The 18,429-nt window shown below is 40.6% G+C and overlaps 1 protein-coding gene across 5 annotated transcripts in view; it reads left to right on the top strand.

The window, feature by feature from the left end:
- The first annotated feature begins 1,261 nt into the window (after positions 1–1,261).
- raly (RALY heterogeneous nuclear ribonucleoprotein) overlaps positions 1,262–18,429 on the top strand; it is a 105,795-nt gene continuing 88,627 nt past the window's right edge. For 2 of the 5 annotated variants that reach the window (XM_069169693.1, XM_069169691.1), the window contains exon 1: positions 1,655–1,798. The gene's annotated coding sequence lies outside the window, so the exon portion shown is untranslated. Of the gene's footprint in view, positions 1,323–1,654; positions 1,799–18,429 lie in introns of those variants that run through there. The other 3 variants (XM_069169692.1, XM_069169689.1, XM_069169690.1) reach the window with 2 other exon arrangements.

The following is an 18,429-nucleotide window of genomic DNA, read 5'->3' as shown; positions in this document are numbered from 1 at the left end:
TGATTTGCTGTGATAAAGTGGTTTTTGGGATTATCTCTGTATTATCAACATTATTTCAATAAGAATAAATATCACTAGGAGTGGAAAACAATTCATTAAAGTGAGGACAGTTTAACTTGAAACATTTCATTAGACAAGCAAATGAAATGAGAATTTCCCAGATGGATGCAGGAGATAGGACAGGAGGTGGAGATGCTGGAGGTGGTGGAGTGGAGTATGCGGATTTCAAAATGTGTGTTCATGTAGCGCCAAATCACAACACAAGACATCTCGAAGCACTCAAGACAAGAACCAAACAAAATCCCACAAGAGAGACAGCTGGGAGGAAAAAAACGTCCCTTTTACGGGAAGAAAAAGTTCCGTCAGTCGGAAAGAAAAACTCCCTTTTAACAGGAAGAAAACCGTACAGCAGTTTGTTGAGATCTGGTCGCTCTTTGCTTGTACAGTCCTGCAATTCATTTGATTTAAATACTAGAATTTTACTATCAAGATTTTTTTTTATGTCAGTGTGAAAGTCATTAACTTGCTGAACATTCATTGTACACTAATTTCACATTAACTTCAAAACTATTAACGCTTGTAATATATATATATACATATATATATATATACCAGTGTCCTACCTTTAGAAGTAAAGTCCTTCTTCTCCGTCCAGTGTTTTATGTCCATGATCGTCTCACGTTAGAACTTTGCTGTTACGTCGTCCTCCATTGTGAAGAACCAGACGTGAAGAAAAACCTTGTCGGTGAGCATTTTCTTCACCGCTGCCTGCACAAAGACATTCGCAGTATTTGCATATGATTTCCATAAAGCATCACAAACTGTGCTGCCAAAGCTGCATTAGTTACACCGACCCGTCGTTCCTCCCATGACTCATATCGGTTGCAACATGCATCCTTTAAAAGGTGACTCATGAAGGTTTGCTTTAGAAAAATCCTCGAAATGCCTTTAAAGGACTCCAATTTAAGAGTATTTAAAAAACAATGACACCAAATACCTTTACCCTCAAATCATCTCCCCTACATAATTGAATATTGACAAATGGATCACCTCTAAAAGGAAGTCGAACATTCCGAAATCCGGAGCAGGAAGTAAATGGACGTAAACAACCAAGATGGCTGACGGTGAGACTGACATCACATCTAAAAGTGCGTGAGACTATTTGGAGCTCCACGTTTTTCCACATTCATAGTTTGTTTTCACGGAGGAGGTCGAAAAAGGAGGAGTCTGTAAAGTTGTTTTACGTCATCTGAAAGGAGCACAGCTGATTGGACAGCGCCCCTTTGTTTTAAATTGGAAGAACCCGCCAACAAGCAAGACAGGTGAGTTAACGTCGAGCAGAACTGCAATTTACGACCTCTGGTGATCAAACAAAATGAAGCGGAATAATTTTTTTTTAATGATTACCAGTTATGACAAAAAACAAAACAAAAACAAAAACAAAACAAAAAATCGCGCTATTTCAGTAAACTCCTTTTAAGAGCCTCTTCGGCGCTTTTACGTATTTTGATCAAGGTGCCAAATTACGCACGGATCATTCCGGTGGGCGCTCTGCTCTGCTGCCCGGCCTCCCTCCCTCCCTTCCTCCCCCCCTACTTGCCAGTGCTCAGTGGTTCGCTCCAGTCGGCACGCTGCTGCTGCTGCTGCTGTTGTTCATCTGCCAGCAACCCCTCGGCCGACGCGCAGTCGGAGCTTCAGTCCGGTTACCGCGCGCACGCCGAGCCTCGCCGCCTCGCACGTCGTCTGCTCTCCTTCAGCCTCCTTTGAGCGTTTTTTTAAAAACCTCCTCCGGTGGAAGGTCAGTCATCTCCTCTCCTCTTTCTTTCCGCTCTTTGCTGGCTTTGGTTTTCCCTCTTTTATTTTTATATATATATATATCTATATATATATAGATATATATATATATCTATTTTTTTTTTTTTTTTTTTTTTTTTTTTTTTTTTTTTTTGCAGTGATTTTTTTTTTTGGATGGATTTCTCTTGGTTTCTTTACCGGAGCTTTTCCTCGCTGCTTTTCGGTATCCGGTGCTAATCTCCTGTCTTTTCTTGTGTTTATTTACAGTTTCTTTCCTTGTCTTTAAAATCTGTTTCCTCTTACAAGATTTATTTTGATTTTCGTGCATTTTCTTCTTCAGTTTCCTCTCCTTCATCTCAATCATGCAATTTGACATTCTTTTCTTTTTCTTTTTTATGAACGCTGAAGGGGGATTTTAATGTCTTTTAAAAACCTGGCTGTTGAGCATGCAGTAAGCCATGCTGGAGAGATGATGATGATGATGATGGTGGTGGTGGTGGTGGTGATGATGATGATGATGATGTTGGGCAGGTGTTGCACGGACAGATGATGATGATTTTCCACGAACTGTGCTCGTGTTTCCGATGGGAATGTTTTTGCGATGTCAGTTGTGAATCTCGGTCACTGAGTGTGTGTGTGTGTGTGTGTGTGTGTGTGTGTGTGTGTGTCTTTGTGAACACACACACACACACACACACACACACACACTTCAGCCTGTTTCGCTGTCGGTCCTCGTGAAGTGGACCAGGAGGAGCTGACAGGCCGGGTGTGTTCCTCTGTCACGTCCTCTTCTGTGTTTCTGATGTTTAACTTGAACAGACTTTCCTTCTTGATTTTTTTTTTTTTTTTTTTTTACAGGATCGAACCTCGCTGCATGCTGAGGGTGTTTTTTGTTTGTTGTAAACCTCCAGTCTGAACTTTGCCATTTCAAGATTGTGTTGTGGCATTTGCTCGTTGTATATATGAAAATAATGCATTGACTATTTCAATTCAAATTTAAAGGAATAATGGAGATAGTGGCTGCTGCTCCTCTTCGGTTTTGGTCTGTTGCTTCAAAATGACAGATTATCCCTTTAACAAGGTTCAAAGTTAAAATAGCTAAAAGCAGACATAAAACATAACTAAGAATTAAAAAAGACAGAATTAAAAAAGACAAAAACAGAACAGCAGAAACCAGCAAACAACAAAAAAAATTGCTTATGTGAAAATAAAAATTGAAATATATGATTGAAAATAAATGTGAAATAACAAGAGACAGATTCATTAACAGGCTTCATAAAAGGAGAATATTGAACCTATTTTCTCAGAATTAGGGCGGGGTCACGACCTCTCCAAAATGGCCGTGTTCACGCCCACATTTTCAAAGTTTTAGCAAACTAAAACTTCTGCTGGAGTTCTGCAATTATGTTCGATGCAGCTGCAGAGAATCGAGCAATTCAACTTTAAATAATTAGCTCCTGAATGCTGTTAGAAGCTGGCCGAATTCCCAGATGTAAAATTACTCTTTTTTTTAATTTTTTTTTAATAACAGTTGTGCTTCTTTGTCACATTTTTTTTTAAAGTTGTAAAATAAGAGGAGGAAACTAAACGATAACAAACGTAAGAAGATCCTCCATATACACACAAAAAAACAAACATCTGTATTTTTAAAAGCCATGCAGCTTCATGTATGCTATCATTCCATTGCTCATGAATAAATAAACATTTTTCACTCATCGACATTCCTGTCACGGGAGAAATAAAAGGTGAACGACTTATGGTCGCTGATGGTGGTTTGAAACTGTCCAACTGTTGTTGTTGTTTTCCTGGTAGCTGCTGTGGTTTGTGTTTGTGTTTTTTTTCCCCCGCCTCTCTTACTCGAGTGAATTTGGTTGGACTGAATCGTTTTAGGATGTTTGCCGGAGGTCAGTGTGTTCCGATAAAATTTTAAAGCCACGATATATTGTTAAAATGGTCCCCCCCCCCCCCCACAAAAAAAAAAAAAAAAAAAAAAAAAAAAAATCACTGGTGTTGCAGGTTTAAAGCCAAACCTTGAAACTCAGTTCAGACCAAACCAAAGAGCTGATTTGAAACTTTCAATTCTCCAGTTTGCAAGAAACCCGCGAGACGAAGGAGCACCGACACAGCAACGACTCTCTGTTGGTTTTTTAACTGCCGCCTTTTCAGGCTTTCCACCCTAAGATATCATTTGTAATGTCGTAAAACAGAAATAAGGAAATTGATCGTGAGTTACCTTCAGATGTTGCATTTCAAGTAGTGATGAAACGATGAAAACAGTTATTTTTTATAAATGAGAATATGGAGAATTGTTGAGGTGCCCATGAGTGTTTTAAATGGACTCAGCGGTTGTTTGAATAAATTGATTCATTTGAGCAGATCGGTTGTTGAAAGAGTTTGACGTTATAACCTGCTGACACACAACTACTGCTCGGCACCTCGACTTCCTCACCTCGCTCTGTTGCATTCACACACGGTGGATGTGGGACGGAAGGGTTAACCAGGTCGAGAAGTATCCCGGAGCTGTACGACCCGCAGGGCCGTTATTACCAAGACAATGGGCAGCTTATCCATGATATCGTTTTTTCCGTGCTGTGTTTGACTTGTTGCTTTGCGACGCGTCCTGGTGATCCTGTTGGTCCTCTGTTGGTCCTCTGTTGGTTCTCTGTTGGTCCTCTGTTGGTCCTGTTGGTCCTCTGTTGGTCCTGTTGGTTCTCTGTTGGTCCTCTGTTGGTCCTGTTGGTTCTCTGTTGGTCCTCTGTTGGTCCTGTTGGTCACATGAAGCGCTGCAGCACCAGTGTGTTTTAAGTTTAAGACCATTAACATCGAAGCAACTGACACCTGCAACTATGGGATGGTCCCTTAAAAAGATGAATGCTGAGCTTTTACAGAGCTTTTAAGACTGTTTTAGGTAATTGTTTTGGTTTTACCACAAGTTTACTGTGGTTCTCAGCATCGACAATCAGCTGTGCATTTACAAAACCCACAGACAGCACAGAAAATAGACCTTCCTACCATAAACCCGTCTCTCAATGTAAAATCAAACTTTTATTTTGCCTTGTTTGACTTCTAAATGGTTCGATTCACACTGTGAATGCTGTTGTCGGGTGAAAAGCTTTCATGTGCAAAATGAAACTCGGAAACATATCCATAATGCTGCATAATAAGGTTCTTTGGGCATTAATCGGAAAGGCTTTGAGAGCGTTTTTACGAGCGAACAGACTGAAGATGGCAATGTGTTTAAAATATAAACTCACTGTATTGATGCGGGCATGTTTGAAGCCCAGGAGAGAACATGAATTTCAAATCCAGTACAGATTCATGAGTTTTTGAAAGCTTTTCAGGTGCCAAAACGCTGCAGAACACTTTATTACAATAAGAGGAATGAATATCTTAGAAGGAGCGAGCACAAAGTGTGTTTTATTGGCCCACAGAGTGCAATAACATTGTTTTGTGGCAAAAGTAGAGGCAGGTTACGATATTTTTTCACTGGACAGCCCTCCATTTTTCTTAAGAGACCTGAGTGCAACACACAAAATGAATGAGTGTTTTTTTCTTTTTTTCTTCGCGATGTGCCTAAAAAACCTTCAGATCAGTTGAAAGCAGAAAAATGATGAAAGGTTCTGACGACAGCGACAGTAAAACTGTTGAATTTAGCAAAGTACAAGGAGACACACAGCTCGAGTGACACAATAAAAGCTGTTGGAGCTACAACACTGAAAATGAGACGCTCACTCACTGAGACACATTCACATCGTGTTTCACTGCTTATGTTCAGGCTGCCGTATTGATAGAAAGGAGACAAATGAAAACGGATAAATAAATACTATTAAAGATTTCAACTTGGTTGTGTTCATTATTTGGTGCCTCTGTGCAGATAATGAGTAGATATTGCTGCACTTTGACAAAATTTGTAGAAACTCATTAGTTTTTGTGCTCTGCAGCGTTGTGGATTTTTTTTTAAAATTTTAGCTGTATACTCGTGAGTCAGTGTTGTTGAACATGTCGATTCTACGTTGCAAAAAAAAAAAATCGATCGGTTTTTGTTGCTTATTTATTGTTTTCTGCAAAAAAAAAAAGAATATTTCTGATTAGGCAAGAAATCAATTGGGAATTAAACTGATCATGAAGTTCCCATATGAATTTTTCTCATGAAAATGTTTACATATAAAGACCCTCCAGGGAAAATCAAGTTTTTATATGCTTGAAGACATAGGTGTGAAATACTTCAACGCCATGGCTGAGCATTTCTGTTTTGGGACGAGTGCTTGGTATCGTTCCAAAAAAAGTGTTGGACCTGATTCCGAGACTTCGACACAAGTTCCCGAATGAAATTTGTCAATGCTAATATCATAAAATCCTTTTTCAGACTAATTTTTTTTTACAAATCTTAAGTTTTATTGCAAAGTGTAAACCAGATCGTTTTCTGATATTCCCTTAACGCCTCATTGTCTCACGTCAAACCTAAAGACTATAGAAAAGTGGACGTAGCTTCCGGGTCTGAAAAACGAGGCTTAGATACCTTAAGCTAGTGTGTGCTAGCCTCCGGCTCCATAGACTCCCATTCAACTTCTCTCATCAAATACAAAGAAAAGAAGATTCAAAAAGACCTGTTTTTGGGGGCGTGTCTGTTTGATTGACAGGCCTGTGGTGCAATCAGGTTGCAGCTATCGGTAGGTGGGACGTAGTATTGTCGGGTTTCCAAACAGATCAGTCAGATCCACCGCTGGCTCCTCCCCCATCTCGCCCAAATATGGTCACTTCCTGCTCCAAACGGCACAAAATCCGAACTCGAGGCTTCATAACGGCTGTTGAACAAACCGGCGGGTCGACGTCGCTGCTGGTTGCCGCTTTGTCAAAACACCTATTTATCAATTTGGATTTGGCGATGCGATGAACCTTTTGTTCCTCTTAACTCGAGCATGTGAGCTTCGTCGGGTTATATACGGATTTACATTGTCGAATTCAGTTCACAGTTTATAACCCAACGAGTTTTGCCATCAAACACAAAACCCAAAATATCCCGCAGCTCGTTCGCTCTCCATCTGTTTTAAACCATCGAACTTTGCCGTCAGACGGCGGCGACGTCGATCGTACCGACTGCAGATGTGCAACTTTTCCAAGCGATGACCCGGATGTCCGACGGTTTCTGTTTGATTCTCCGTTGCAGGAGAGCTGGAGGGTGAATTTCAGTTTTTTGGGTTCACAGCTGCCTTCTCTTCTCTTCCTAGCGCCGGATTTTTTTTGCGTCGCTCTCAGGAGGGGGATCCGGTTATAGAAACACCGATTTTTAAAACTCTGTCCTTCATTTTTTCTAAGCGACAGATTTGGCATTCATTCATTTTTACCTTCCTATTCTCTGTAGTAATTTCCTTGTGGAGTAACAAATGCGGAATGAATCATGAAGAAAACACCAGGTGTTCGCTTTTGGAAAAAACAACAAGAAGAAGAAAGAAACAGTTGTGTTGCATGTTCCATTTTAAATGGAATCCAATACTGCGTGTTTACACTGTGTTGTACGATGCTAATGCGTGAATACTGGCGGTTGATGACGACCCACCAGGAGCTCAAGGTAATTTCGAGCTCGGTAATTTGCTGGAGCCGAAACAAACCACACGTCTCCTGTTGCGAATAGATTGAAGAAAACAGATTTTCCCTCAGACAAAATTTGCTTCTGAATTTTTACTTCTCATTCAACATGCATCTTCATTTTGTCAGAGGAGCTCCTTTGGTGGTGTTTTAGCATGTTCGTGTTGAGCGTGTTTGTGGCTGCCGGCATTTTCCTTAAAACGACGTACGATGTGCCGATTGTTTGAGGGTACGTGACCAAACCGGAACTAATTTCAGACCTCAAAATGTAGGGCGAGTTTGAGTCTGAAGACCAGCCTTTGTTGATATTAATTTATGAAGGCCTTATTTTTATGCCTCTACAAATATCAGTCGATGTTCCCATTTAACTCTACACTAACCAGTCATCTTTTTTTTTTATTTTTTTATTTTTTAAAAAATTTTTTTTTACATCTTGAACAGAACAAACTTCAAAATTTAAAGCACTGGTCCCTTGAAGTAGCTGAAAAATTTATTTGTTTTTTGCCTCATCATGACCAAATCTATTTTTGCTGATTGCAAATTAAAAGCACAGTCCACCCACTTTATTTCTGCTGCGGCTTTTCACAAGAAATTGCGATTTGATTTACAGAATTTTATGTTTTTTTTTTTAATGCAATAAAATTTGTGAATTTGCAAAGTTGCAATTTTTTTTGTTTTTCAAACTACTACCTAATAAGGGCTTGCCTGTAATCACTTCCTGTGAGCATACTGCACTTCACAGAAATATTTTAGTTCTAATATTTTTGTATATTTTTTTTAACTTAGAAAAATATGGGCTTAAAGTTACAAACAATTCTAAACAAAGACAAAGCTTTTCAAAACAGTCTCTGACTGTCATATATAATTCAGAGGCGACATATTGTGTAGAAATAAAGGCTTGAAATGTTTCTTAAATAATTCATGGAGGGACTGAATAATTGAGCATCTTCCATATAATCTTATGACGTGACAAAAGTTATCACTAAAAAATGCATCCTTTGCTCCTTTGTCATTTCCTTCTATTTTTTATTTCACCCTGCACTCCCCACCGGACGGCTCGTGCCGTTTCATTTTATCGCTCTCCAGATACGTTCTGCTTCATCATGTGACGATCACCGACCGAGGCGGCGGCCCGCATCGCCAACAGCGAGCCGACGCCCGTCTTTGCGTTTTCAACTTCCTTCTGCAAGCAACAAACTTCCTGCCGGCACGTTTCCCAAATAGGTGCAAAAAGTGTCTCTCTTTGGGCATTTTTTATGTCGTTACTGGATAGCTGGAGCGGAAAATTGGCAGCCAATGAGGGGAGAAAGAAGAGAGGAAGGACTTCCAGAAAATGTAGAGATGTAGAAACCCAAAAGGATGATTTATCCAATGAGCTCTCTCCTCAGCATCATATATTCCTTTAGAGACAATAACTTTATGCTGAATTACACACACACACACACACACACACACACACACACACACACACACTTCACCACAACCTCAACTCCATGGAGACCGACTGTGGCCCACTAACACTGACACACATCAGTGGGGAGCTGAAGGGGGGTTTGACTGTGACACACTTTCTCACTCACACACACACACACACACACACACACACACACACACACACACACACGTACGTTAAGCCTTCTCTTCCCCAGAGACACACTCAGTTTATGGGCATAGTTTACTGCAGGTATGTGGAGGTGTAGCACGCAAAGCAGCTGCGGGTTTACTGGTAACCTGAAACTGGGAGACCGAAATTCTAATATTTTTAAATGATATGATACATGAGATATTCTGCTCGGATAGTTTATTTATTAAAAAAAAAAAAAACCAGCCAAATGTGAAGATTTGTTGGGTGTTTATTTGAAAACATTACAATTCAAAGTAAAGTGAAAAAAGAAAACCATCTGTAGTTCTAACATTGCCACAAAAAGCTGTTGTGGTTTGTGCAATTTATTGCAACTTTCCCCTGTTTTTACCAACAACTTGTTGTAATGCGTTACTCCCGTCAGAAGGGGGCGGTAATGGACCTAAAAGCTGTAAACGGAGATGAGCTGCAGTACAAATTCTGCAAGTAAAGTTGTGACGACCAGTCCAATTTTAATCGAATAGTTTAGAGCAACAAATTTGATTAGTGATTTAGTTTGAAACGTCCATCCGTGATTCACGCAACTTGCAAGTTGGCAGAGTTGCGGACAACCTGCTTCATCTCTCGAGCCACAGCAGCCCCCCGACTGACCTTCATACCGCCGTAGAAACAATTCGGTAAACATTTCTACAAAATGCACAAACAGCCAAGGCCTTGAAATAAATTATTTTATTCTGAAACTTAAAAAAAAAGATTTGATTATAATTTCAGTTGCCATCAAAAAGTAAAAGAGCGTTTCTTTATTGATTAATAGGCAGACTTATTTGCTGGCAGTCGACCGGTCCCGACTGGGTTTATTGCGTGGTGGGTTAAAGAAGTGAATGTGTTACTACTTTTGCATATTCGAGCTCAGCGAGTTCAGATTTACGTGTTTTTTTCGGTTATTGTCAGGGCAGTCTGCACACATCGGTTTGAAGAAAACTCGATCAAAGCGCTTTCATCTGTCAAAAAGAATGTTTAATTTTCTTGACATGTTTTATCAATCAGGATCTCGTTGTTACGAGTACGAACTGTTTGGAAAAAGCAATGTTTTTGTTGTCGGCTGCCAAAAATACGATTCCTCAGATTCCTTTTTAATGATGGCGTTTTCTTTTTGTTTTTGTTTCGTTGTTTGTGTCTCCTGTGTTTGACTTCCTGACAACAACAGCTCATGAATACGCTTCTGTGCACTCGACTGACTGACTGACTGAAGTACTTTGGTGGACTGGTTGTTTACTGACTAGTCGACGGAGCGACTCGTCTGCGTTTCTGTCTTCCGTTCGTCAGCATCTTCTCTATTTTCTTTTACTTTTTACTCTCCTCATATTCTCGAGCTCTTTTCTGGCTTCGCCCCAAAATTTTCCAACCAAAATCTCATTAATACAAATTTGCTGTGCTCTCTGGCATTGCTTCATTCACATCCTCCCTATATGTGTGTGTGTGTGTGTGTGTGTGTGTGTGTATATATGTGTGTGTGTGTATATGTGTGTGTGTGTGAGTGTAAGTCAAGAGGAGTCCTGACATTTCAAAACTCTGCCACATCCCTGATTCAGCAGAAACACAGAAACAGATGGAGATACCCTCCTCCTCCTCCTCCTCCTCTTCCTCCTCTTCCTCTTCCTCCTCCTCTCTCCATCCTCCCCTCATTGTCCCTTCATCTCCTTTCTTTCTCTTCGTACCTCTCTCCATCTATACTGTCTCGTTTGTCATTTATTTCACTTCATATTTCTGTCAGTTCACTTTAGATTCTGACTTTGTTTGTGTGACAAAACACATTCGGAAGAAGAGCATCATTTTTCCAACCTCTAGATCGTTGATAATCAGGGCTGCACGATTCTGGATAAAATACAAATGTTTATTACTTTTATTTACCGGATGTGGAAGAGAATAAAATAAAAAATATGGTGGTGCCTGATAACGGATCAAAGATATCCTAGTAAAATATTTATAATCTAGATGTTGAGATTAATCAAGGAAGCCTTGTCAATTTCAGATCAGTCGGAGCAATGGAATGCTACTAATGAGTCTAATAAAACACTGACGACTAAAAATGTTCACAAAACAACAGATTAATGATCATTTAGGATCGTTAATGAACCTGATAGATATGATCACATCGTATTCAAACAGCGGGCAAAGCATTTCAATGTGGGCTAGTTTTCCTTTGAGTTGTGCGCGGTCCTTTGAGGTGCATGTCGTTCTCAGCGGGCGGGCAGATCTCGGACGATACCTGCATATCAACTCTGGACGACGGAAAGGCAGCACTCTGTTAGAAGCTTCACGAATCACTGAATGGAAAAAAACAACAACCAACAGCTTCAGTCTCTTGTCATCTCTTTTTTTTTTTAACCTTTGACCCAGTCATTTTTTTGGGTGTTGAGCTGCTGCTCTGCATCACGTTGTGTTGTTGTTGGTTGAGGGAAAGAATTTCAGATTTCAGACTTTTTTGTCGCGTGTTCACTTCCTCAAGACGGACCGTCGCACGCCGGCCGAATTAAAAATGAAAAGATCCATTTGATATTAATAAGATAATAAGTTCCCTACTAGTCAGTGAGGTTATTCAAATGAAGAGGAGTGCGAGACTGATGGCGAAGCAGTTAATTAATAAATAAGCCGTTGCCAATCAGCTAATGTAAGTAAATGTCACTCGAGTGCTCAGACCGAGCTTTGCGCAAATGTTGCTCGTGAACTTCGAATAAAAAAAAAATCTCAGCACGTCATCATTTTTTATATGCTTCACCTCTAAAAAAGAATATGTTTCCGCAACTATTAATGAGCCTTTAAAATAATGTGATGCTGAGCTGATGTGCTTCATTTTTCTTAACGTATGTAGGTTATATATTCTACATGAAAAACACGTACTTAAATGTGACTTCACTCGATGCTGTATTTGCATGCGGAATCGAACGGGACACAAACCTGTAGCGTGAAATAGGAATCAAGCTTTTAGTACCGAGCCGTAAATAAAGAAAGTAGATGATGAGACGGAGGAGGAAAAGAGAAATGACGAGGTAGAAAAAACAACAACAACAAAGACGGAGAGAAAATAGTGAAACGGGAAAGAGACAATTCCTGGACAGTAAAAAGAGCAAATAGAAGAAGCAAGCAAAGGAGAAGAGCAATCAGAGGGAGTAGTAAGGAGGAGAGAACGTAGAAATGAAAGAGGGGAGTACAGAGGAGGAGAGCTTCTAGAGACTTGTGTGTCTAATGACTGATAAAGGGAGGCGGGTGTTAAATTATAGATGCAGCCGAGGTGAAATTTTTATGAAAATGTTACTAAGCCATTCGAAGATTAGTTAAACAACCTCAGACATGACCTGAAAGATAGAGGGACGAAAGGGAGGGAGGGAGGGAATGGGAGATAAGAGGAGGGGAGGTAGAGAAGAGGAGGAGGAGGAGGAGTAGACCAGGAGCTGAAGAGGGAAAGGAAAGTAAGTTAAAAGGAGAAGATTCAGAGGTGGATGGAGAGAAGGGAAAGAAAAGATGTATGAAGATTATTCTGATCATTTTTAAAGGCTATCTGACGGTTCACAATGCGTTTTCATTCCTACTTCATTCCGATTTCACAAAGTGTCGCTATAATGCCGCGCTCGGCTCCTTTTGCACGAGAACGAAGCGCAGCACCGCGATTTCCATCGAGCGTGACGAAGCCATAACTATGAAATATATCGAATTTGGTGTCAAATTTTGTGAAGAACAGAAAGAAGTTGCAGGGAGACAAATCCGGCGAGTGGTGTTGGTACGGAGCTACGAATGCGTCGTTGGGCGAGAACCTTCCGTCAAACGCCTCCGAACATGCCGGTTAAACTCGGTGTTGACAATCTGACTCGGATGGATGAACTCAGGTTGCATAACCCCCTCGAGTGTCAAAGAAAACCCCCTCGAACGTCGTGCAAAGCACCTCGCGTAAACTCGTTGCTTCAATGCCGTAGTTTTTTTTTAAGATCATTCAAGGGTCTCCGCTGCCGATTTCCCCAAGTTTAATAGTCCGGAGTGGAATTGCAAACATGCTCGTACCAGCGGTATCAAAAATATCCGCGAAACTCGGGAGTACTCGCTCGAGGAGGTTTTCGCTTCCAACTGGTCCTCCTCCTGTTTAACCTCCTCAAGTCTAGCGTCAACCTTCGGATCGGTAGCGGTTTAACACGAGTGCAATGTGTTCCTTGTTCGACATCTTAGTGAAGCAATTTAGCCTACAATTCATCACTGGGGAGAAAAATGAATAAATGCAAATTTCACGGCACTCGGTCCAAACGTTGTCACGACTCAAACCCAGAGGCGCCACAGGAGAAGTGAGAAAATAAGAGAGAATTCATCTTCTGGGAAGCAAAATTATCTGTAAATTGTTGTTAAGTTTGGACCAATTGACAGACGGGAGAAACGTTTGTAGCTGGAACTACAACATCACCGACAAATGGACACCATCCAACCATTTCCTGTTTTGCTTTGTGTTGCTGAGGTGTTGAACTGTCTACGGGTCGCATGATGGCTGAATGAAAAATGTATAAGGACTACGTCTCGTGGACTCCACTGCAATTCGGGCAGAGAGAGAGAGGGAGAGAGAGAGAGAGAGAGAGAGAGGTGTTAACGAGTGTGTTGGTGTCAGAAGGAAACACTGATTGGTTCATTGTTTTGACCTTCTGCTGCTTAACTGATAACCAGCTAATTAATATGACCCTGCCCCCCTCCCCCACTCACCCCCAACACACACACACACACACACACACACACACACACACACACACACAGACACACACACACACACAGCAATGCATATCAGCTTTGTGTGATGGTGTATAATGTACAACCTTGCAGAACCTGGTACACATTGTAAAGTGTGTGTGTGTGTGTGTGTGTGTATACAGTCTAATTACACTCCCGGGCATTATACGTTATTTGCATTAAAAACACCGCCGCTGGCTAATTCCCATTTAACAACATTCTTTTTTTTTTTTTTTTTTTGTAATTATCTGTTTAGCATTGACTGTTGTCTTGTTTCTTGGACAACGAGCTAATTAGCTGGAGACTCGGCTGTTCCACATGATTTAACACACCCCCAAAATTAGCATGAAAAAAAAACTATATGCTGCATTAAAATAGAAAAAAAAAGTCAACTTTATAAAATGTAATGTAGTTAAGAAACAGAACATTCTGTCTACCCAAAGGCAGGTTGTTTGAAGAGTTTTATTTTTTTTTATAAATCCCTGAATTGATGCACTCGAACATTTACACAGGAAAATATATTTGTCTGAGCCAGTTGTGCACACGCTAATGTTCAAAAATGTATGAGCTTTCTTATGTCTTGCAGTCCTTTTTCCATTACACTATGGTCTCGAAAGTTTAAATTACATTCAGCAAATGGAACAAGGCTTCATACAAAATACGATGTAGTAGTCATTTAGCGTCAGGATGCACTCTGAGAATAATACCAGCTAATGGAGCTTTGGTTTCTTTTAGATGTTACACAGAAACCTACATTTAAAGTAAAAAAAAAAAAAAAAAAGATAGTTAATGATATTTTGCACAGAAACAAATCCTAAATATAAAGACACTAGGACTTTAGGTAGCTATGGACTACACTCAATCGCACCATCGCCGTTTGCACAAGGTGCAATTGCACCATTGTTTTGGTGTATATGTGTTTTTTAGTTGTATATATGTCTATTTATGGTTTTTATATGCCTTTCATGTCTGTTTCTGTGTTTGTACATTGAGAGAGAAGTTACAACTGGAGTCAACTTCTTTGTATGTGTAAATATACTTTCCAATGAAGCTGATTCTGATTCTATCAGATAAAACAATAAAAACGACTCTAAAAGGCCGAGTTTTGAATCATTTTGGGAGTTTGAGCAGGTCGGTGTCGCCACAAATGTGTTTTTGGAGAAGCATTGTCACATCAAGTACGACGTTTTGGTCCCGGATGGTGGGGATCAGAGGTTTGGGTCAGATGAACGGAAGTGGAGGTCAGCCAGGTCAGAGGGGTTCTGGATAATGAAAGATTTCGTGAACCAGGAGAGGACCTATAAATTGAATCTTTGGCGGGGCAGGCAGCCAGTGAAGAGTCTCAAGGAGAGCTTTGACTTTCGGGTGAGTTGGCAGCCAAGTAATACTGGAGTTAATTGGGGGACTTTGGATTGCGCACTGCAAAGAATACCATTACGGTAATTGAATTTGAATGTAATATGAACATGGATGAAGCTTTAAGTGGAACAGAGATGAGAGGAGGCCAAAAAAAAAAAGAAAAGCAGTTTTGAAGATGAGATTTCAAACAAGAGGTTTTTGTCAATAATTAGTCCCGTGTTGTGGATTTGTGGAGAGGTTGATGAAAGGAATATGTCAGTGGTGAGTCAGAAATCGTATGCAAGTTTCATTACTTAAAAAAGTGGGTGTGCATCCATAATTTACAGTAACTTCAGTGAGGCGGTTGTTGAGAGTGGATTGACTTTTAGTGGATTTGTTGGCAACGTAGAGCTGAATATTATCGGCATAGCGGAGTGAGCAGAGACCACGATGACGGAGGATGTTTCCAATGGGGAGAATTGAAGAGGACCAAGAAAAGAACCGAAGGTGACGCTCAAATTTAAAACAATGTATGACATAAGAGGCTTTGTGGCGTTTTCCCTGAGTTTGTCAAAGACTAAGGTGAATGTATTTGGCGAGGAGTTTGGGGTGCCTCATCCCCAAAATGTTACATTTAAAAAAATATATTTTATACTATTATTATTAGTAGTAAATCTGTGTAAAATTTTACAAAAATTTGGAAAAACTAGACGAGGTAACACCCAAAATTAACTTACTTAAATATTAAATCTGGGTCAAGTCGGTTTCTTTTGATGATTTTACACACATACGGCTTAGGCGGTGGCCAAATTGGATTGTGTGCTGCACCTAAGCCTTATAATCGTAGGGAAAACTCTGCTGTGTAATTCAGTTAAATTTGATCTATAAAGTATAGTACCAATAAGAATTGAAACTGTCCTGAGACACCTCACAGAGCCCAGATCATGAACCCCCTGGAGAGCAGACACTAAGGCAGCGGTGCTATGGGAAAAACTCCTTTTCATCAGAAGGAAACCTTGAGCTGAACTCGGCTCATCGGGGGGGACTCATCTGTTAGAAAGGAAGAGAACAGAGAATAAAAAGCAGGCAGATGAATTCACACAGGATAAAACATATCAGCATGCATGTGCCATATTTGCATAATACAAGAATACATGATACACGCTGTACAATAAGATTACATTACAACGTCTGGCAAAGACCCTTTTTTTGTCGATATATGTTGTGCAGATTCATATTTTTCTGTAAATACTTGGCATGGTAGGGACAATGAGTTTAAAAAAACCAAAAAAGAAAACACTGCTGTGAGCATCTGCATTGTTGAGTGACACCAACGACCAGCAAGCCTCCCCACCCACACAGTTTGACTGACAGCTGCTCCCTGGGAGGTGCAGTGCAGAAGCAACACGGAGAAAACTGGATTTCCAGACATTTCTCTGACCTGCTTTAGCTCTCGCTAACCAACGTTGGCTCGTTGAGGGGGTGGGGGAGGGGGTATAGGTGTGGGTTTAAATGATGATAATTATCAACCGGCCTCATCATTTGCAGTTATTTCATTTCAGCGGCTGTCGGCGCCTCTCCACTTGGCTGCATTAGTGATGTATCTTGTTCCATAAAGCATTGCCCTGTCGATACCCGCAAGCTCAGCCGCTGCCAAGTGCTTTGGCTCCCGTTTCCTCCACTCTTTCATTCTGAAACTGGCCGTCTCATCCGGCCACCACCCAGAGTTCATCTGCACCTCTTGAGCTATCAGGTTTCGTCACACCGACAAACTTGTCGGCGTATCGTTTATCCATATGTCTGCCTGAAATATCTAATCCATCAGCACAAACCCAAACGATGTGTTTGATGTTGCTGAGTCACATGACGCCATCTAGTGCATATCCAAAGCTTCTTTTACATTTGCACGCTCATCCATCAATGTCGACGGCTTCTCAAGTTCAAGTTGTGTTTGAAAAGAGTGTATTGTTTCAGGAAGACGCAAGAAAAATATGAGTAATGTCATTGCTTAACACAAAGTAGGATACGCATTTGTGCTAAAAACATCCAGTACACCCATTGAAACGAATGAAAATCTACACTTTAAAAGGCTGCAGAGCAGAAAGATAGGTTTGGGTTCCACAGTAAGTTTTGGTTAGTTGTCCGCTGTTAAATCCTGCTAAAAGATAAGCAAAACTTGTAAAACTACCATAATTTCTAAGGTGAAATAAAATTGGCCAACTAATCAAATAATGAATTAATGACAACCTGGTATCACAGCAAAACGTGTAATAGACACGCCTGTCCACTACAGCTACGCTTGGGGCTGTGTAGGCGTGAGAATTCCACATTGTAGTGGACCGGCGTGTCTATTACACATCTTGGACTGTAGTGATTTATAGCAAAATGAAACCTACTGTGTGATTTACAGGGAAAAACTAAACATGGTTGGGGTTATGGAAAAAAAACATTGTTAGGGTTAGGAATAAGGAAAAACATGGTTGGGGCTGGAACAAATGACAACCTTGGTTTGGATTAGAAGAACAACCACATGGTCAGAAACACAAAAACAACTACAGACCAACTTTGTCATGTGGATTCAGTCCGTGATTAATGCTACCCGTTAGCTTACAAGCTGTTGTTCACTTAAAAGAAGCTTATTCAGCTGGTTTGCAGCTGGTTTGGTTGGAGCTCCGCTATGTGAAGAAATGTTCCAGTATCCGTGAGCTACTCATGCAGCTTTCATTTTGGTAAAGTAGCTCTCAGATGAAGAAAAGGTTGGAGAACTCTGATCTAAACTGAAACAAATGTTAGAATTACTTTTTGACACAATGGCCTTTTGAGGGAAGAGTTCAATACATGGCACATCCGGTCCGAGAAAAATCTGCAATGAACTTACCAAAAACGAGATTTGACACAATGAACCTGTGGCTTCCGGACTCCCGGACCCCCGGACCTCTAGACAGTTGCCCACTTCGCCGGGTTAATATCTCACCATTGGCTAGAGGACCCTCCTATAATTTATTTCTATTTTTGGAGGGGGAATTGCTTCTAAGTGAATTGCAGCAACAGTGGATGGAAACTGTGTGCTGACTTTGTTTAACATGAAAGAAATCATTTTGGTTTGACTTTTTTAGATTTTTTTTGCTCGTTTTAGCTAAATTATCAGAACTTCACAAATCACCTGAGCACTGCAGTAATAGGAAAAAAATGATAAATGTTCTTTGAATAAACTCTGACTCATCTGCACATACTGTACGTTGCTGCTTATCTGTCCGGGTAGTGCCTCAGCTTTGTTACTTTGCAGACATTTTTGGCATTCAGTCTTTTCCTCAGAGGTAAAAGTCAAGCTAAGTGATCTGGACTGGCCTCTCCGACTGCTCGGGGGA

Source organism: Embiotoca jacksoni, unplaced genomic scaffold (genome assembly GCF_022577435.1).
Source record: "Embiotoca jacksoni isolate LCO1_2020_lvr unplaced genomic scaffold, fEmbJac1.0.p SCAF_46, whole genome shotgun sequence".
NCBI lineage: Eukaryota > Metazoa > Chordata > Actinopteri > Embiotocidae > Embiotoca > Embiotoca jacksoni.
The sequence above is the reverse complement of the archived record's forward strand: the minus strand, read 5'-3'. Positions and strand labels throughout refer to the sequence as shown.